This window comes from Gymnogyps californianus, chromosome 2 (genome assembly GCF_018139145.2).
Source record: "Gymnogyps californianus isolate 813 chromosome 2, ASM1813914v2, whole genome shotgun sequence".
Taxonomy (NCBI): domain Eukaryota; kingdom Metazoa; phylum Chordata; class Aves; order Accipitriformes; family Cathartidae; genus Gymnogyps; species Gymnogyps californianus.
Window position 1 is genome coordinate 49,561,907 of NC_059472.1, and position 22,121 is coordinate 49,584,027.

Consider the following 22,121-nt stretch of genomic DNA (forward strand, 5'->3'; position numbering starts at 1 on the left):
AGCTGTCAGTGTGTGATCATAACCCACTGATGCAAAATAGACCCAGAACTACTCTTATCAGGGTTGGAGTCAGGCAAAAAAACAAGGAGCTGAATAAATTCCACTCGTGCACCTCAAATGAGCTAGACGAGTTCTTGAGAACTTCTTCTTGGTGAGATGCTGCTGCCCTTCCATGCCCTCCAAAGAGTCTGAAAGGCATACTGCAAAGCCACTGGGGCAGAAACTCATCAGAGGGCAGCAACAGAGGAGTACATAAATTGTCATGCTGCCAAGCATCCTCTCTTCTTCCAGTTTTGTAATTCATTTTCATTGTGGTGAGCAAACTTCATTGATAGACATGATGACAGAGGAATACCGATAGCTCTCCAATAAACAGCTACCTCCCAGGTGTCACACACTTGAGACAAAATGCATATCATATTGGCTAAGCCATCTCTGCCTGAAATCTGATAGTGCTGGCAAGCAGCAAGAGATGCCAGTTTCAGTATCCCCACGATTTTGTTTCGGACATAAGGAATTGCAGAGACTGAGAAACCTTTTGAGCTAAACCTTAAACACTGAGGCTCTGGCAGTTCTTCAGAACATGGACCCAAAATGGGAGCACAGGCTTAATGTTGGCATGAAGAGCTAAAGCAAATATACATACATTTCTATCATTTTTATGGCACTACCAGATGTTCTGCCCCATCTTCTACAGTGCTAATGTGGGTAATGAGGCTGCCTGAAAACATCAGGTCACCTGACCTTGAGTGGAATTTTCCTCATTCTTATGAACAGCAAGGTTGCATTTGTTAGCTAGGGAGGCAATAAATGTTTATGCCCAATTTAAGCAATTGCAGACAGTACCTATTATGTTTAGGGTAGTGGTTTTTAACAGCAAAGATGAATTGAAAAAAAGAAAGTATAACTGCTGTTTTATTAAGACATAAATCCATGGAGGTTTAATTGGAAGGAGACAGGTGAAGGAGAGCAGTACTCTGCCTTCTTCCAGAATTTCTCCCACATAACATTCCCAGCAGAGTAGTAAGTGCCAGCATATTCCACCAAGGAAACAAAAGGAAGAAAGATTTTATCACAAGCACAGTCTTCACTGGGTATTCAGTGATCTACACGTGAGATATTATTACTGACACTTGCCACTTCTGAGAGTTGATTAATTGTTCTGGGGGTATCAAATATATCTCAGCAGAGTCCAGTCTGTTTGTTTAAAAAGTGATCAGTGTTGGATTCTTGTTAGTGATTCCTGATAACTCCATTTTTTTCTCCTGACCACATTTTTAATTTTCACCTATGCAACCCTTACATCAATTTTCAAGTGATATTATAGCACTCCAGAGTTCCAGGAAACAACACAGTCGATTGCAGCAAAAGTCTAATAACTAGAAGTTCCTGGATTCAAACTGTGATTAGCCATTAACCTATCGTGTGACCTCAGACATGTCTCTTAATTCTCTTGTCCCTCAGTTTAGCTATATAATTTGTTTTCAAACAATTACAACACCTAGCCAAAAGATTAAGAGCCTCCTGTGAACCAGCTATCCTGAGAACACAGAATTAGAAAACAATGACAAAAGGAGCACAAAAGGAAAGTGAAGAAGGTAATGAGTGCTAAAATAGTTACCAAAAAGGAAATAAAAAGGTTCATCTCCATTTGTGTGAGTGCCTTGTTGCACTATCTGCTCTTTAATATTAAACAAACCTTCTTCTAAACAATCTCATCAGCATCTGCTTGTTAGGGATTTTTCTTCTTCCAGATTTGTTGACTAATAAATCTGGCATCCAGGTTCTTTTTAGAATTAATGTAATCTTATGGCTAGAGCAGATGAGAACAAGTAGCTTTCCATGTCTGGAAAAATCTGGTAGCTCACTCAAAGCTGTGTTGGCAACTTCAACTCCCATCACTGATTATTTTTTCCCCCCACATGTAAAATAAATCTGTATAGTAATTAAAAATGTGGAAGACATTGTTTTGCAAATGATGTGAGCGCAGTTCTGAAACCCTTTTACACCATTTTAGACACAAAAAGAGATTTCTGACATGAGGAATTTCAAACACAACTATATGCAAGACCTGCTTGCACTGATGTAAACACTGAGACCTCTGAGTACGGACCCAGTTGCAGGTGCTCACAAATTCAGTTGCTCTGCCCATTTCGGATCAAAAGCAGAGCAGAGGGTGATCCAGGGACATCACAGCTGGCCAGAGAAAAGTCACTCTGAGCTTGGATGCACTCTAATGCCACACCCCAGCAGAGTCCTGGTCACTCCAGCTTCACCACATCCAGAGCTAAACACATAATCTTGATACAGTATGGATTACACCACATTAACCATACTGCTTGGATCATCATTTCCTTAGACGTCTTTGTGCCAGGGTCTGTTTTGCATTGTGTGGGCTCAGTCCCGTCTGTGCCATTTCTACTTCATTCCCTGCACTTTATCGTCGTGGCAGACCAGTAGCCACGGACCTGCCTTTGTACAGACTTTTATGCCTGTTGCCAGATGTAAATTCATCTCCAAAGGAAAAAAAGAACAAACTTGCAATTAAAATATTTTGTTTCTGGATTGATTGCATCTTCTCCCTCAATTACTACTCTTCTCCCGCTCCCTATGGCTAAGATCCCTGAAGGAGGGTTGTTGCTGGTCACACATGCATTCCCGTGTGCTACAAGCCATACGATGAGTCGGTGCTTTACCCTTCCACCTTTCTGGCCAGTCCACGGCACTGACACTCCCCCACTGTCACTGCTTGAGTCTTGTTAGTGCCCTTCAGCACTCTTAGCTGAAGCACTCCTGAATCACTGTGCTGCGTTTGTCTCCCATCCCTCCTGGGCAGAAAGGAATTCCTAAACGTGTATTTTCTTTTTCCAGAACTGCCTGGAAAGAGCTTGCCCGTGACAGTCTAAGGACACAGTCAAGGCAAGATTTGTTGGTACTCGCATTTAATAACCCCACTGGTATATTCTAACAAACAAGCTCTTGGGCACTTAAGTCCTTTTTCAGGTCAGCTCATACATGATGCTTTTCATCGGTGGGCCTCGAAGTGCTTGACAAATGAAAGCATTGTCATTTTGCAGATGGGGAAAAGAGGTGTGGAGCAGGAGCCTAGCACAAGAAGGGCATGATCTCACAGCTTTTAGGAAGCACTGAAATGTAAATAATGAAGAGAAAGGCAGAAGGCCGCATACCTAACCGCTTCACCTCGGCATTATGCACTAGGTTCTCCCCTGCCTGACACTGCCAACACAGCGTTATCTTCCATGAACCGGGTGGTAATTCGAGATACAAGATTTTAATTATTAATAAAAGGCTCTTGGAGACATCATGCCCTGTTAGAGAAATCTTTTACAGTGAAACTCTGCAGATGGGGCAGAATGTCGGCTTAAACGATACGATTAATATTTATGCAGCTTGATAAGCTAGTTTAGATCCTGACCCTCACTTGGTTTCTGTGGACGTGTTTTCTTGCTTGCATCCCTTCCCTCCCTCCTCTTCCTCCTCCTGCCCCCACCCTGGTAGTAATCGTGTGGCTGCTGCTGCTGCCATAGCTCTCAGACTCCAAGGTCAAGTTTTGAAGCTACAAGGGGGCTGAATGCTGCTGAGTCTTAAACTGGAGCTCCTACCCACCCCCCCTTTTCTGCACCTCTTTGCAAAGAAGAAGAGGAGGGAGATCTGCTGGCATCTATTTAAGTGCGAAACAGGATATATGAAAGCACAAAGCTCAGATGGTCAGTCTTGGATTAGGATAGCGGTTTTAAATTTTGACAGGGTTTTAGGTGATGCAGAAGGAGAACAATAAGAAACTCAGGGTAAGGAAGCTCCAGAAGAAGATTAAGTGATCCTGTGAAATGGTTCTGCAAGACACAATAGACCAGGGAGCATCATTTTTATACGCTCTAAAATTTAAAGGAACAGGAACCTAACACATCTATCATGGTTTTGTTCAAGAAAAGTTCCCCTATTTTTTCCAGTTGTGCTGAGTTGCCTTATTTTACCTCTCAGCGACAGTATCAGCCTAGGGCCTATCAATACATCACTGTGGGACAATTCACTCATGACACACTTTAAATGAAATATCCACAAATTGGATTACAGCCCCAAAGCGCTCAGTAATTCATGCTTTCACAGCGTAATAACAAGTGTGCTTGCATAGGAAAAGCAACACTGAATTTAGCATAAAGCCTTGCTTTTCCAATTTTATGTGATGAGAGCAGGCAAAAAAGCGGTGTTTTGCCTATTCAGTGGCACTAACCTTAAACCTCCCCATCAGTGAGTGAATGCAAGGCTGTGAGCATTAGAGGGCAGCACAGTAACACTTTCCCACCTGCGAGGAAAAGGATTTTAGGATGCCATCACTTCCAAGTGGTCCAGTTCAGATAGTTCTGTCAGACCTCCAGGAGTTTCACATATCTCCCGTTAAGAGGTCTCTTTTCTTAAAGGGCTGGGGAACAGAGGATGGGAACAGTGTTGGTCACAGGAATAGGTGAAAGAACAGTAACTTTCATGTTGTGGCTGCTGATAAAATTCCTGACCTTACAGTCTCTCTATTGGCAAAGGTTTATTTGTCCATTTGTGGCTTGCTTTCTTTGCTCTCACTTTATAAAGCTCTTAATGCTGTTTTCTGGGAGAGGGCAGAATCAATCCAGTGCAATGATTAACATACCAGTTGAGTCGTAATTGAAGCATATTGTATCTTCCAGACGCTCAAAAAAAGTCTGTCTTTGGAAAGGGCAAGTTTAAACATGAAAAGAACTAATGATCTGTAATAATGACAAATCACCCAGTGTGTTATCTAATTTACTAGCGCCAGGCACCTTGGCAATTTTTGTGCTCTGAGTAGAAGACTGGACCTTGGTAAATAATCCATAATTACACTACCGTCAGATGAAGATTGATTCAAGAAGGCCATTTTTATCCTGCTGGATCTGAAGGATTTATTCTTTTCCTTTCTTCTTATGTGACTAAGTCACTTTAGTTGTGACAAGATAAGTACATACAGTATCGGAATATACATGAAAATGTTACAGAACCCCTCCATTGCCCAGACAAGCCAGAAGACTGATCCAATTATAACAGGATGAGACAGCCCCAGCTCCCGACTAGGTGTCACGATGAGCCCAGCTGGAGATCCAGACCAGCAAGTGACCTCCAGACTGTCATTCTGCAGGCCAGTGGGCTGGAAACAAGGCTAATGAGGAGGTGATCGGCTCCATCCCCAAGCAACCAGAGTTCCTGTCCCTGCCTCATGCCCACCCCATCCTCCCCACGGCACAGCAGCCAGCTCACAGAGGACCAGCACTGATCAGAGGCAAACGCTGAGCATCTCACAACTTGCTGTACCAGGCTGTGAGTGTCCTGAGGCAGTGTAGCTGAGGGAGGTTTAGGAGGCATGAATGACACAAAAAAAGGCATGCCAAGAACCAAAGGGAAGCAAGAAAACTCCTTCACAACTAATTAGAATGGCATGGTGTCCTAACTCCATCTTTCGGGCAGATGAGAAAGTTTTTCTCCATGGTAAGAAAGAGAAAGCCTGTGAACAGATGCCTGAGGCCTGCAACACACATTCAAAAGACAGGAAGGAGAAAAGAAGAAGAGAAAAAAAGTCTGCTTGCATACTTTCAGCAAACCAGCTGAGTGAAGGCTTGTATCACTGAATTAGCTTTTAAATCAACCAGACCTTCCATAGTCGAGGCCAATGCTTTCATTCTTGTACACTCAGTTTGACATCCTTTGCCCACTCATTCAAACACTACCCGCTATCACTGAACTGTGCTGCAGGGTGCTTGACAAAACAGTGAAAAAACAAAAATATACATAAATAAAACTTGGCATGATATGTCTTTCTGCCTATGTAGATCAACAGCCTTGCCTTTATTGTGAATTTCTTCAAAACAACTTTCCTTTCCAGTAGACAATAATTTAGCATTGTCCAGGGAAAACTCTTATTTCATGCATTTAATTGTACCACAGATGAGTGGAATCTGAGTGAGGAAACAGACACTTACGTGAATAAACTGATTATGAATAGTCTTCTAAAACTTGATTTGGAGGAAAAAGATACAATGGTTGCTTCTTGATTGCCTCTTGGAGCAAGCTCTGGCTCCTGTTTGCCCCACGCATGTGCTTTTTGTTTATGTGGAGACCAGGTTGTCTGGAGGGAAAGAGTTTGTCAGGCTGGTTATCACCTTACATGGAACTGGGATATAACCAAATACATGTATGGATCATATATATGTGTGCATACATATATTTTATATATATATATATGACTGAACTTCCCTTATTCATTTCACCCTCTTGCATGCACAGACCAGTGGTTCACAGGGAATATCAGCACTATCCATTGCACGGGGCTTTCTCCAACAGGGTCTACCCCTCCGTGGTAAAACCTTTGGAAATACTAATAGAAAACTAACTAAAACCCAAACATGGATGCCAGTTACTATGAGATGCTGCTACAGTTATAGTGACAGTGCAGAATAGGAGTGCAAGGAGACTTAAGATGGCCTTAAACTAACTAGCCCAGCTACCAGCAGCTGTGTAGCTGCCCAAATATTTACCCTTCTCCTTAGCTTGCTTTTTACTTTGAGCTACTGCAAGTTCACAGATTCAAGGTATTTTGAGTATAGATACAAGCTGCAGTCACAGCAACAGAGGCAGATATACTGTTAAGGGGAGAAAAATTGAGAAGAAAGAAACTTGAAGAGAGAGAAAAAGGAGAAAGAAAGAAAAAAGTGGCAGCTGGGGCCAAAAGAAGAAATTGCTGTCATGATGGGCTGTAACAAGCTCCTTCACTCTTGGTCAAAAATACAGTAGCACTATATCTTATCTGATATTTCCACTCCCTCTTCCCTGTTTCACTCACTGCCCCATTCATTTTGGTTCTCTATGGAGTCCTGCAGTCTCCTACAAGACTTTCAAGAGCAAGTGGTGAAACAACGTAGGCCATGAGGGAGCTAAGGTCCCTGGGGGTTCAGAAAACCACCCTCCACTGGCTGCCCTGTGGTGAGAGCCCTGGTGTGACAAGAAAAAGTTCAGGGCCACAAAGTGTCTTATTCCCAATCTCAGCCCATGAGGATTATCCTCAAAACCCTTGAAGGTCATCTAAATCTAAATATTTGCTAAGCCCAAATGATGGCTGTCAACACTCCTAAGACTGGCCTGTGTCACAGGCCACTTTTCAGATAGCTTTGGCCCAACCCATCAAGTGTACAAAAATCAAAGCAGGAGCTTCAACTATTATCTGGCAGGACTGTGGACCCTCTCCCAGCTTTTCCTGCTCTATTGGATTGCTGAACATTGCCCATTTCCAGCACACAGCAGTGAGACTACAGCAGTTTCATTTACTTTCTTTTTCATTTAGGTCTACAAAAAACTTCAAAGTACAAAATAGTACAGCAATGCAAAGAAGTGAGCCCCAGCAAATGGCCTGTCCGCTATTAAAAGTCTACTGCTTCCTTTTAGAAGGTGAAGACCCACCTGTCTGCCTGTCTGGACTATCCAGCCAGGTGGGCTTGGCTGGGCAAATGCAAGGTAATCTTTGACGTGTGATCTGCCTGTGGACCCTTTCTGAGGCACTGGAAGGGGTGAAGGAATGTCAGACATACCATCTTTTATATGGGACCAGATAACTAAATGACAAGAACCCAAGTCCACAAAAGGACTTTTGCTCCTAAGACTAGAAAAAAGTCCTGCCTAAAGCCTGTCCTGTTCTGCATCTGAAAAATTGTAGTCAATTTTGTTTTCTTGTGTAAAGTTCTTCATTGCTGCATCCAAATTTAATATAACCTCAGGATACAGTTCCCTGATTGTCCAGATAAATCTTTTTTTTTGCAGCTGTTTGCTGGTGTGTTTCTGTGATTGGAAGGCACTCTGGGCCTGTACCCTGACCTGGAATTTGAGAACTCAAATGCAGCTTCAGTGATGAAACTTGCTCTGCACACTTCCAGAGCTTCTGCTGTATTGACAGCTCCACTTCAGCAGCTATCTCCCACCTAAATCTGATCACGAGCTAAAAATGTGGGAGTTTTGTGGCCAGCTTCCCTGATGTACCTGCTTTTCAAGTTTGCCAGCAGTGTTGTGTTCTGTGCAAAACACAGGGACTCTGGCAAACCTTTCTAAAAAGCGTTGAGGCTTTGAATGCTGCCTCAATTTTACACAGCTGCATAGTTGTGATAGCATCCACCCAGGAGATCAGATGCCTGAGTGTAGTGCATTTTTTAAGAGTTAGTGATTTCAAATGCCTGCTTCTTGCAAGAGCACCTCAACAAACAGACTGGTTTGGGGGTAATATTCTACCTCTCTTGTTGAAGAAAGAAATAAGATTTCTTGGGCAAGTGTGACTCTTTACCCAGAGAACAAGACACATGACTGGGAAAGGAGATTCCTGGGTTCCTGATTGTAAAAATACAGTAGATATGCTTTAGGCAATAATTTAATAGTACAAATAGCACTGACAGTCTGCTTTTCTTCTCAGCACGGTCATAAATAATTGTAACACAGTATTTTCTTGCTATTTGCTTCATTTCTAACTTTAACCTAGCTTGGGGAGTGCTTTGATAGAAAGAGCTTCTTGCTCTGGTTTTTGGCTCTCTGATTGGCATGGACCAGTCTACACAGTTGAAAGAGGCAGCAGAAGATACTCTTATTCCCCTTCTCCTGGTGTGTCATTGTGGTCTTCATGATTTGCCTGAGGGTGAGTTAATACAGCAGTGTTTAGGCTTTGCCTGTGGAGTTGCTTGGAGGAATGTATGGATGCATGATTTGATGTGGCCTTCCTCTGCAGACCTCAATAGCTTTGTAGGTGCAACTTACCATCTGCATGGAGCAAGTCTGGGACCAACTTTTGGATGAGTTCCCCCTTTAAGTGAGATGTAGCTGAAGTGGGTGCTATTGTTTGTGTAGGTTTTCAAACTGATAACATTTGCCTTATTTATGTTGGAATATACTCCCCCCCCCTTGACTATCATCCAAGTGTAGAGGTGTTAAAAATAGGTATAGTTGCCCCACCGTAGCTACTGAATAGAAAAGCATCCCTCCACTGGTTTTTGGTAAAATCACACACAGTTTTAATGCATGACATGTTTCACGGCTTGTAAAGACACATGGGTTGTGTATTTTGGTGATGAGATTCTGGTATACTGAGGACTCACAAACCTTTCCTACTCCGCTGGAGGTAGTACATTTTCTGCATAAAGCATTTATGTACTGCAGACAGGGGGAAAGGGCTAATGCTTTTTCTTCTCTTTAGCAAAACACATACACCCCTCTCACAATTATGGAGGCAAAATCAACTGGTAAAGACATACCACAATGAAACCTGCTGCAGAACTTCACTATATAGTTTTGGGGAAAATATATGCACCATTTATGCAGCTTCAGTTTTAAGGTGAAGCTTCTCTCTGGAGTATTGGATTTATTTTTTCCTTGAGAACATGTCTGAAAATATCTCCAGCATAGTATAATCTATCTCGTTATAAAGGCAAAGAGAGCTCATCAGAAGTATATTTTATGAGCTCCAAGTATAAAAGCTCCCTCAGATAGGAACAATATGACAGCTGGCAGACAAGCAGCAGACTCTGTCAGAGGCGAAGAAAGCTACTCAACTGTTCTTTAAATCGCGTAGTAGGACTTTTAACAAGTGGGGCCTCCAGTCCCCATGACAATATGTTTGGTGCACATAGCTCTGCCATCACCTGTCCTCGTTTGAATGGTACATTACTGTGATCAGTCCTATTTTGGATGAGCATGCAGTCTTCTTCTAATCGCTCTCTTGCAGAATATCATGTTTAATTCCTGGATTTCACGGTTCTGCATGATGCAGTTGGGTGTTGCTCTGCAGAAAGACGACTGCTGTGCGTGTGAAGTATTTGAGTGATTGGAGCGGCAGGGCATAGTTGTGCAGGCTGCAGGAGCTGGGGAAAGGTGTGAACGCAGCGTGAGCTAAGGGAGGCACTGTTCAGGAAGGGTGAAGCCAATCAGTCGGAGCAAGACATTTAGAGGGCAGAGAGGAGAGGCTGGGAGTGATTGATGAGGAAAGACCACATTGGGAAAGAAAGTGAGTCCCTGTGGAAAAAGACCCTTAGAAACACGTCCTCTCATGACAGAACTACAGTGACGTTGGAGATAATGGAATGAGAAAGCAAAGGAGGAATTTCCTTTAATGAATCTTAATCTTAAATATACTTAAATATTTCTATTCAGATCAGTTCTCCACTCATCACTCTTAAGGCAAACTCTTGACCTTGTAACTCCTCAGTCAAGACCTGCGTACTATTATGATGAAATTCTCTTTTTCCTTGGACAGTTGTCTCTTTCATGGGAGGTAAGAAACAAGAGTGTGTGCTTTCTGCAGTACAACAAATCACAGTCTTACAGGTGTTTCATTTCTGTCTTCATTTTCTCTGTATCAGTCCTTTTTGCCACTCCTCAGCTGCTTCTTTCTACCAAGAAAGATGGCCAACTGCCTGATTAGAGGAAAGCAGCTTGAAATGCAGTTGCTTTGTGTCAGCGACCTACCTCAAGTCCCAGCCTGTGCTGAGCATCCAAACAGAAGTTGTTCCCTTGGAAGTTGCTAGCCCTCTCCCTTCAGGTTCCTTTCAAAGAGGTGATGATGCTCCAGACTCCTCTGCTTTGTCTTGATTCAGTGTTTCTATTAGTGTTATGATCCCTACGCTCTTCTCATCATTTTATTTCACTCCCTTGTGGCTGATTGTTTTCTAGGCCTGTGGCAGCTTCTCAGTGAGGAGATGGGCTGTTTATTTCAGGTGGGCCACCTCCAGCATGGGAATGTGGCCTGGGGAACTTTGATGTTGGCTGGAAATAAACCAGCATGGGAATCTCAATGACACAAGGCCAGACTTTGTCTTATTTTTCAGCTTTCTGTTTTCATTCCCTTTGCTAGTTCTCCCCCAACTTTCTTTTTTTCTGGTTCTTTTTTTTTTTTCTAAAGAAAGACCTTACCTAGAAATGCGACTAGGAGGACGGGGAGGGAGAACCACAGCATGAAAAGATCAAGTGTTTCAGCAAATAGATATCTTGCTAGGAACATAGCACATAAAACATGCAGGAGTGCAGGTAGGAGGCCCTTGGCCAGGGAGATCAAGCTGAAGGAAGGCAGAGCAAGTTAGGGCAGAGGGTCCTATTGTGTTCCTTGCATTAGGGACCATGGCATCTGCATTCACCTCTCTCTACATTTCAGAGAGAACCGTCTCTGTTGCCTCAAGAAGTTAAATTGCATTTGCTGTGCTGCAAGCAAGGAGGTACTTTTGAGGAAAGAATTAGTATCATCTTTTACATGCAGACTCATTAATTTCTGTGATGTGCTAAATCTGCTCACTTGGTTGATGGTTAGTGCAGGCATTTTCTAATTGCTACCCATAATGCACTTCTAACCCCAGAGAAGCTGATTTCACAGCCTTTATTTTCCTCCCCTTGCATTTTGTTAGGTGGGATTATGTTGAGATCATGTAAATTTACAAAAGAAAATCTTTTCTGCTCTATAAAGGTACTGTCTGGACATCCACAGCAGAGGCAAGGGCTTCATACGCTTATGAATGAAAGGAGGCAATGGCAGCAAATTCAATATATTGCAATTTTAGTATATTCTGGCTTCTTTCAGATGCTGTTTTGTTGTGCTGTCCAACAAAGTTATTTATAGTTCTAAGTTAAATATATATCCCAGCACCTTTCAAAAATGACTGTTTCCCCTCCCCCCCAGATGCTTTTATTTTTGAGGTAACTATCCAGAGAAATCTGGAAGGAAGCCAGTTCGTTAGAAAGGTGGAACTTTTGTCCTTGCTTATGGAAAAGCAAAAATAAGCTGGGAAACAATGTCACATCTGCTTTCCACAAAAAGAAGTAATCTAGCAACAGTGGCCATGCATGAAGAATTGGAGTTTATGGAAGTACCACCCCAGTGTCCCATTTGGTGAGAGAGGTCTCCCATGTCCGGGACAGTTGGCTTCTCCACTGGCTTCTCACATTTCTGTTAGTGTGGGCACAGAAGTCTGAGTCTTTCAGATTGCGTTTACTTTGAAGAGGCGTCTCTGACTATGATTTGAGTCAAAAATGAATTGAGCCTGCAGCCTAAACTAAGCTTGCACTAGTGAGTTGCTGTGTATGCTGTTGAAGAGCTTCCTGCTGTATTTTCCCTCTTGCAACAGCCTGCTGTGGGGTCAGATGAACAACCAGAGCTGATGCAGGGGGGAGAGATTGCAAGAAGGTAGGGAAAACCAGGGATTGCATTTTCAGTGTATCTGTTCGATCAGTTTACCTGTAACACGAAACTTCATTTTATACCTGTCTCACTGAGCAGCTAAACTTCAGCCAGACAGCTCCATAGGTATGTTATGTTCAAGATCTGAAGGGCCTCCTATTTTCATGTGTCCCATTACACACAAGCACATTGCTGTTAGGCTTGTTGGCAGACGGTAACTCTTCCAAAGAGTGCAGTGTATCGCCTCAGTTACGGCCCAGAAAAAGGAGCAATGAATCAGAAGCCAGAAAAAAACTCAAGCACTAGCTATAGGAAAATAGTTAGGCTTGAAAATAGACTGCCAAATGTACTGCCCTGTGCTGCAGCATGCCTTCAGAGTGGCCTTTGGGGAAGGATTGCTCAGGAAACGCTGCACATGAGTTTATAGTATCTTTTGTGCACAAAAGGACATTTCACTTTGGAAGAGAGAAGTGACTCTGATGCTGGGTCTCCTCACCTGATTTTTAGGGCTGCAGGCAAATGTCTGCACCTCTGGCTGGGTCCTGCCCTGCCATTAAGCCAGCCGAGCGGGACGTTCAGCAGAAAAGGACAGGACACGACATGAGAAATTGCTGGATGTGACAGATAACCGCATGAGGAGCTGACAGAAGTTAGAGATGGCGTCATGAGGGATGGCTGGATTTCACAGGTGGCTAAGAGGGAGCTAATGTGAGAAATGGCCAGACTTCACAGATAACTGAGCTGGGGAGTGCTGGGGACCTTCCTGGCCGTGGTCCTGCAAGGCCACCAGTGCGTGGGTAACCATATCACTAATACTTTATTTGGGTATAGATGTAGCAACACTGGCACCCATGGGAAAAAAAGGACTGCTGTTTATTTGGGAAGAGGCTGTGGCAGGCAAAGGGAGGTATGAGGGTGGCAGAAAGGAGGATCAAAAATGGGACAGGGGATAATAAGGTGCACAAATCCTGTGAGCAGTGCTGCCTGGGGGGTATCTGATGGTCAGCCCTGCTCAAATAGACCAAACCTGTTCTTCTGACCATACCACAGGGGTCCAAGCTGTGGCTGGGAGGTCCGGGGTGGGGGACGGGGTGCTCTCCTGGGTCCACAGGGGGATGCCTGGGTGAATCAATGGGGCATCCCGGTGTCACTGTGTCCGTGCCCATTCCAGTCTCGAGGGCACTGGCAGCTGTCGCCACTTCTAACACTGACAGGCACGGTGCTGGGGCACCTTACCTGGGACAGGAACAGGTAAAACTGCTGGCCCCAAATCGCAGACTGGTATTTTGTCCCAAGAATTTCTAAGAATAAAAAGATAATCATCTTCTTTCAAGTAAAAAAATAGTTGAGAATGTTCTGTAAAACTAACAAGAGTATATCAGAAAAGGAAAAATAACCCATAAAAGGTTTGTTGGGAAAAAACATTTATTATTTTAGTGGGGTGCAGAGGGTTACTTAGGGACAGGAGTGCAGGGGGTTAATTTCTCAGTGTTCTTACACTTATCAAGCAGGAATGCTTGGAGGACTAATCATAAATAATCATAATCATATCCTGCCTAGATGGATACGGGTTTAAACATAGATGCAGTTGCCTGCAAATTGTTCTATAAAGATACTGAAGGCAAAGAGGGGATATGTGAAATTAACAGCAGAATGGGCTAATTAAGATCTTCAGATAGGTGCTTAAAACTGGGTTGTTTTGTAGAATGTTGCTTTCTTGACTGTGCCTTCTAAAAATGCTGTTTTCTTGAGTGGTTTTTGCTGTTTTTTTTTTTTTAACTTAACACACATACACCCCCCCCAGCACTTCTGTTTTGACCTCTCGGGGACACACAGGTGTACAGGAGAGAGTCTGATCTAATGAACTGCAGCTGGAGAACGCTGAGCCCACCTTGCAGTTTCTTGGTCCTGCTGCCTCTGACGTGTTTTGCCGGGGAAGCCTCTGGGAACACACTGGCACTGAATAACATTGAAAAGAAAAAAAAAAAAACTTTTTAAGCAGCACTTTTTTGTTGTTGTCTTAAGGGTTACTGAGAGAGTCTCAGTCTGCACAAGCTGAACATTGCCTTCTGAGCGGGTCTTGTGGTCGGTTAAAAACTCCTTACATTTTCTCCTGAAAAATTCACTCTCTCCTGCAGTTTTCCATTTCACCCAAGGGCCTCTTGGCTAACTCATGAATTTATTTAGTAGAAGCAACAGGAAGGCTGGAAGAAAGTGGACATGACAGAGCTGTAAAAAAAGCATTGGCTGTGGCAAAGGAAAGGAAACGCTGCATCTTCCACATGAAAGGATAAAAGGTACAGAGCTAACCAGAATTCATCAGCCGCTTCTTTCCCATCAATAATTTAAAAGTTGTTCTCATTTTTTCAGAAAATAAAAATTTTCTTAAGATCTAGAAGGGTTCTGCACTCATGCCAAAATTGTTGAATCTTTCCAAACTTTCTGGCAGATCAGCAGCAGTTTCAATTCCTAGGTAATTGCAGGTACCGTGTTGGCACAAATGTTTGAAAAGTACTTGTCTGGGGCACTACTCTGGAAAGCAAATGTTCACATCTCTCCATATGTGGAGGATCAAGTCTGAGCTCCAAAGGGCAGCCATCAGCATTAGAGGGAATGTATCTCCCCAGCTGCTTTACTACCACTGCTTTTATCATGGCAACAATTTGCAATACTCCTAAAACACAAGCACATAAATTCACACACTTTGCTTTCAGAGCAGATGCTCTTTGGGTTTTTTTGGGTCAGCTGTGCCCCTAATGACAATTGATGGTTCAGATCGAATGCATGTTGTTATGCTATTTCTATGTGTGGTTATTGGGATTGCTTCTTGTTTGCGTGTTGATAGTTGCCTGCCAGCTGGTGGCTCGATTCTGCTGGACAATTAGCAATTTTCCCCATCTGGTGAATAGATTTACTCTGCATGCATTTTGCATGTGATAACATCTGAGGTTCAAATAGAGATGTTTTGGTAAAAAGCTCTTCTTCACTGTCCAGAGCAGGGCATTCTCCTGTATGCTTTGCATGTTTTCAGAGAACTATGGCTTTTGAGAGCGATGGAAGTCCTGTTTAAGTGGTTTGTGATGCTCCAGTTAGACCCTGGTGTTTGCAGTTCTCCTAGAAACGAAGCAAAACTACAGAAATAGTGTCCCTAATTTGGTGAATAATAAATATCAAGGATTTTTTCCTTTTCACACAAACTTTGTTCATAATTAAGTGTCGAGCTCTTTTGGTGATCCGCTTTGTTTCCACCTCCTGCACAGCTCCAAATTAACAGATACCCTGTAAAACCAATCACTGCAGGACTGAATTGTTTCAGAGTCCACTTGACTACATCTCATCCTGCCAAATTCCAGCTGATCGTAGAAGTCATGCTGTGCACCCATTTAAATTGAAAAGCTCACAGGCTTGGTTGGGCCATTTCAAAGTTTGTAGAGATTTAGCTCTAATCCTCTTAAAATATTAGGCCATGTGACCTTGCATACCATATTGTCAGTGGGATAAAGATCCCTTTGATTTTTATTTACACTTCTTCACATGGGAGGAGGCAGGTTAATTCATTACATCTCAGTGCCACCTTTGGCTCCCCCTCCCCTCCCTTAGGTCACTCATGTGGATGCAGGAATGCTTCAGCAAGTAGGGTTTGCATTTTTCTGCAGCTCTGTGCTCCAGTTTGTTCTCCAGAGGCATGCTTACAAGATGTCAGCTTTGCAGGCAAATAAATTGTTTTATTTTTGCATAAAAGATGTCCTTCCATCTATCTTTATGGACTGGAGTTTTTATAGTTTTCACTATAAATGTTTCATGCAGACAATTTCAACAATTCATGTACTTGCTTTTACTTTATAACTTTTCAATTAAACAATGGTTTTTAAAAGCTGGCAGTAGTTCCAACCCGTTGTTGTTATGAATTTTGCCTTCAAGTATTTTTTTTTGTTTACAGTGTAGCAAAAAGAAGGCATAAGGAGTATAGAGAAGAAAAATGCTGTAACCATGGAGGATAATGGGTTTGAAAAAAACAGAGTACACAGAAGTCCCACAGCCCCTACCTTCATTACTTTGCGTAGTTATTTAAACACATGCAAAAGTAGTAAAAATTTTTGATTTACTAGTGGGCTTGGCTAGGAAACTAGGTTCCATGCAAGGAAAAATATGAGGCTTTTCTGTCTAGGAGAGGAGGGAAAGGGAAGGAATAGTTTTCAGAGACAAATTGAGAGAGTTTTGGTGCTGTCCAAGCATTCAGTATTTTGACAATGAAAAAAAAAATTGCAAGAGGCTGGTTACTTTCTGTGAAAATATCGTTTTAACTGAAATCTCATTTTTCTATCTAGTACTGCATTCAAATTTTGGCTAGTGTTGTTTTCCTATAGTCTTCCAAAGTCCAAACTAAGTAAGAGTAAAGCAGTGATGATTTCAGGTCCAGTGCTAAAGATACACTACTTGCCCGTAAAGTTCATGAGTTTAAAGTCAAAATATTAGCCTGTCCTGCCATCTGCTAGTAACCAAGCTATTCTTACACCATAGCAATATTACGAAGGTCAGATTTTGTCCATTGTCTGTTCCTACTTATCCTTCCTTCTGAAAGAAGTAACTCTTGTTACTTGCCTCCGTACTTACCAATGATTCATCAGGCAACAGTGCAGCTTGTAAATTATTTAAACACATGCAAGCCCATTAAACAAAGCAAATTTACCAGGTGAAAAAATACACGGCAATATTCATCCAAACTTTAACTGTCTAGCTGCGTTTCCAAACAAAAATGCCCGTTCCTACAAGAAGCTGTACATCCACGGCCTTTCCCACCGGCGACAATCCATGAGGCTTTCTATGGGATTTAATAGCCCTTCAAATGTGTAAAACTGTATTCTGAAGGGGATAACTTTAAGGGATGTCTTCCAATTTAAATATCACCTTGATCTAAGAATTTTCCAGCTTTTATTACTGCAAGTAGTACCTACAAGCTCAGACTGACAAAGGTAAAAAAAACTTGTTTTTTAATTCTACTGTTTATTTTACACATTCAGATATATTTTCTTTTTCCAGGTGAATCTACAATACATAAAAGCTTTAGAAGAAATACTTTCATTTTGGGGTCAGGGGCAGGAGAATGAGGCTAGGCATTAGCCGAGCTATAGCAATTTGGAGGCTCGGCTCAATTCTGACTGAAAAGGAAGAGGTCACACTTAAAACATGTGGAAGAGTCTATAGGCTCTGGTTCACTTTTCCTTATATATAGCTGCAGCTAAGCCGACTACCTTCTCCCCACCACATCTACTCCCAAAAGCAGGAGTGAGGGTTGTAACAAGGGCAGCTAACTCCAAGATAGATGATGAGTCAGAGGCTTCAGCTGTGATTTGTGCAGCCTGGCATATTAATGTAAACTGATAGCAGCTTATAATGAGCATCTGCTATTGCCTCCTGTTAAAGATGAGGTACTGGACTTGCTGGACCTTTGATGTGACCCAAGTACAGCTGCTCTGGTGCTCTTTGTAAGGGCTCAAACTGTTAGTACAGCCGCTCAGCAGCAGAAAAAAACATGCAAGAGCTGACTGTCACAAGTTCCTCAGACGCAAATCTGTAAATCAACAGAGCTTGGGAGTCCGAGGCCAGAAAAGTTAGGATTAGTCTTCGGGGGAGGAGGGGAGGGCATATGCACTAAGAGACTCGAAGCTGTAGATGGACTACACCCCTGGAGTCGGCTTACATTTTTTAAGCTAAGTTCAGGTTTGGTTTCTGTTTGGACTCTGAAGGCTTAAAACGTACCAGACGCAGTAAGGTGAGCCCCAAACAATATTGTGGGGGCTGTGTCCCATCAAAAGGGAGGCCAGCCAGTGCGAGGTATGTGTGAGAATGATCACTCACACAGCTTCTCCCTGAATAGTCAGTTTTGTTATCTTGCATCTCTTGTACTCCAAGAAAGGTGATATGTGTGAGAAGGGGAAAAAAAAAAGTGCCTAAAGAAAACTGAGGTTGCAAATTTGCAAGGAGATTTGGGAGCAGATGTGAAAATTGAGGCTGCTTTTAATTCTTTTTAAATAGCTGGATGGCAAGTCAATGGTATTTCTCTAAATGTGTGGTTATATGCTGAACAGGTATATAGCACATATCAGAGTGTTAGATCTATAGATCGCTGCTCTGGAACAGTATATAACCTGTGCTGAAAATTAAATGTCATCCCACATTTAGTATTTGATACAGTGAAATATGACTTTTGAGACCTGGGTAGAGAATTGAGGACTAAGTGAATACTTTGAGGTCCTGCTGCTGCTACATGAAGGAGGAAGGCAAAAGGTTCATGCTGGAGTGGGTGGGGGTGCCACAGCCTGTTCCTTGGGATGAAGTGACTGGATTAGACAGTTTCCACATAAACAGATGCGGGGAAGGTTATTACTATCTTAAAGCACTAGTGGCAGGCAGCAGCGATGTGAGAGAAGCGCCAGGTTATAAGCAGAGACTTTTTCTCAGGATTCAAGCTGTTGCTTTTCCAGCTTTCCATCCTTTCCCCCTTCTGAGTGATGTGATGAAATTATTAGTTGCTGTGATAGCTGATAAGTGGAGGGAGATGGGAATGGCACTTTCTAGAAAGTAGGAGTGGGCTTTATTTTTTATTTCCTTCCAAAACTGCCTCTTGCCCTGAAATCCTTCCTCGCTCTTCCTCCCTGCAGAGGTTGCCTCCCCTCTCTCTTCTCCTCTCTGCTTATGCCCTTATCAGCAAAACTTAGTCCTCCTCTCCCTTTGCCCGCAGGCGAGCAGAGCCCGGTTGTCCCACCTGCACGGGGCTGCATGCCCAGCTGCTGGCTGCAGGACAAACCACATGCCCAGAAATGCGCGTGGGTCCTGCCATGCCACCGGTGCAGCTGGCTTGGGAGCAGCTGGGGACTGAGAGGGAACAGGCTGGTTTATGGGGCGAAAAGAAACTGTGAGCAAAGGGAAGGTAATTCCCTCATCGGGCATTCTGGCTTATTTTGGGAAGCTCGATAGCTGCATGTTTTGGTTTTGAGTGATGCAGTGCAGGGGCGGGGGGGTGTCACCGTAGCGGCATGGTAAGTATATTTTTTTTCATTTGAAAAAGAAAACAAGTTCAAAATTGAGAAATATGACAATATGTGCCCAAACATTCATGTTAGGAGTATGGGAAGTTAAAAGGAAGAGGAAGAAAGCAACGCTAAATGACAAATTCACTGCATGCTGGACAGAATGACCTGGGGAGCACCCCCGTGGAGAGCGAGTGGGCAGCAGCCCCTCCGCTGCTCACAAACAGGCAATGAAACCTGGGAACAGGGGAGTGGAAACGGGTGGAAAGCTTGAGATTAGCTTGCAGGGACTGAGAGGACAAAACTCGTTAGAGATGGGAGAGGAACGGTAGAAAGGAAAGAGCTGTCAGATCACACATGTTGTTGGAGTAGAAACCAGTGGGGTTGTGCGGCAAATGCTGCCAAAGAAAGATTATTACAGTGAGTCCTCACTCCAGCATAAACATCACCTGACAGGCTCTCAGGAAAAGAAGTAGATATTAAATAAGTACCTTTTGCTTTTTGATTGAGAGTGGAGAGAACTATGGGTATAACAAGCACAAGCTCTTTTAATTCGGTGCTATTTAAGAGGTGATTGCTTTAAGAGTATAGCAATACCTCCTGGCTGTACAGGAGTCCCTGAAATCTCAGAGGCTTGAAAATGAAAGGTGGCTGTCGTTCAGTGCAAGGAGTCCTCCCTAAAGTCTCTCTCTGACTGTGGCAAGGAAGCACTATGATGGCTGAAGCAAAATGTTCCAATAAACACAGCCACCCGGGGAGTGAATCACCGTGGACAGCAAGTACAGTGCCTGGACTGCTACCTCGGAAGGTGAAAGCAGGTTAGATTATAAATGCAACAATAATTACAGTATTGTTGAAGACAATTTCACTGTAAATGAAAAATTCAGATGATACAAAGGAGTCAGTGAGGCTATGAGAGACTGCTCTGAGATCTGAGGGTAAAATAAAAAAGACCAGCGCTGAAAGAACACCGGATCCGGGAAAACTAATGTGACAAAGTGGCTGGTCAGCACTTTCAGGGAGGAGATGCAGGCAGACAAAACAAAAAATGAATAAAGGATATTCAAAGATCTGAAAGGGAAGAAGCCTCTTCCAAGTCCTTGGGGTGAACAAAATAAACATTGTGAGACCGGCGTACTAATGAAAGGCCTGGGAAATGCGTAAAAAATGTTCCGCTCTGAGTAACTAAACAGATGCTTTTTATTTCTGCTACGGCTAGAAAAAAGAGAGAGCATGGGGAAGAGCCAGAGTCAGGCTTGGTTGGAGGGGATAGCATTGAAAAAGGTGAGCCCCGGGAGGGCAAAGAGGAGTGCTCATGGCTACTGGGACACGCAGGAAGGGGATCCTTGCTTGGCAGGGGATCCACAGTTCTAGCCTTGCCATGCCTCAGACACCAGCAAACATCTACGAATCCTCCTCCAGAGGAGGTGGGTGTTTTCTGTTGCTGATCTAGTTACCGAATGGCCAAGTCATTACTGAGAGCTGTTTGCTGTGAACCGAGGTGCTGTTGGTGGTTGTCCGGACTCCAGAGCACCGATAACCTGTGCCGCCGCGGCCAAGGAGCTGCTTGCGGGGATTTACGTCTTGCTGTGACATGGCTGCAGGGTCCTTCTGCACAAGCATACAGACACTCTCTCCTTTCGGAGAATGATGGACCTATTACTCTTACTGGCTGTGCTGTAAGTCACTTAGAAGTGTCTGGCCCACTCTAAGGATCCTGTATTTTATGTGTGGATACTCCTCTGTTTGGAAAAATGCTGGACTAAATATAGCAGCAGACAAAGTCTAGCAGCACAGGTTTTGACTGTGCTTCTTAGTTCCCTGACTGGAGATCTTGGAGATTTTACAACCCCACACCAAAATGCTGAGCAGTTATGGTTGTACATAAGATCAAGGGTGGCCATATTTGACCGTGTTGAAATAAAAATCCTCTAAAAATCTGGGACCTATTTGTGTGACTCTTCAGAAATATCTGCTGGCTTTTTAATTTCATCTCACTGGTTAATAAATAAAGCAGGAGTGCACAGTAGCGGTGGCTGCATGTGCTGTGTTGTGGCCCCACGTCAGAGAGATGCAGTGGAGGTGCCTGCCTCCCTTCCTGCAGCCCCGTTTCTGGGGGTAGACACCCACCTCTGCGTGCAGACCTTGAGACAGGCATGCGCTCCGGCCTGGGTGCCTGGATGGATGACTGGAGGAAACGGGGTGTGAGGGCACATTTTGGTGGGTTGCTGTGCTTTGTAAGTGCAGCCTCGCTTCATCAGCTTCCCGTCTTTAAAATGGAGGGAATATAAACACCTCTTTAATTTAAAGATAAATTAACTTCTGCTTCTGAAGCATTCAGGTGGCATATTGAGGAGCACCACAGGAGAGTCCATGAAGAGATAAAATAATTTATTTTATACAGAGGGAAGGGATTTGGTTAGTGTACAGTTAAGCAGAGCCTGGAACTAGATGGTAGGTGAAGGGAATGAAACAATATATTGCACAGCTGTGCATTGGCACCATCTATTGCACTGAGTGAGGCACAGGGTTTCATCAGAAAAAATAGCATGTGGCCTTATAATTAAAGGCTGTATTGTAAGTGGAAGGGGGGCAGAAAATCTTAAACCCGCCATTTCCTAACCTTTGAACAGTTGACTTTGCACCCACAATGTTCTTTTACTGTTGTTTTCTTTGCATGTAGCACAATACAAAGCAGAAAGGGCTTTTATTATTAAACAGAAGTGACAACAGGATGAATATCTGTGGCACCGGGCTGCACAGGAATGTAGTGGAGTCAGCAGTCCAGTCCATGATTGTTTAATCCAGGATTTAGGCAGTCTCCAGGCAGTAATACAACCCTGTGCAATTGCTGTTCATCAGCCTGCAGGTTA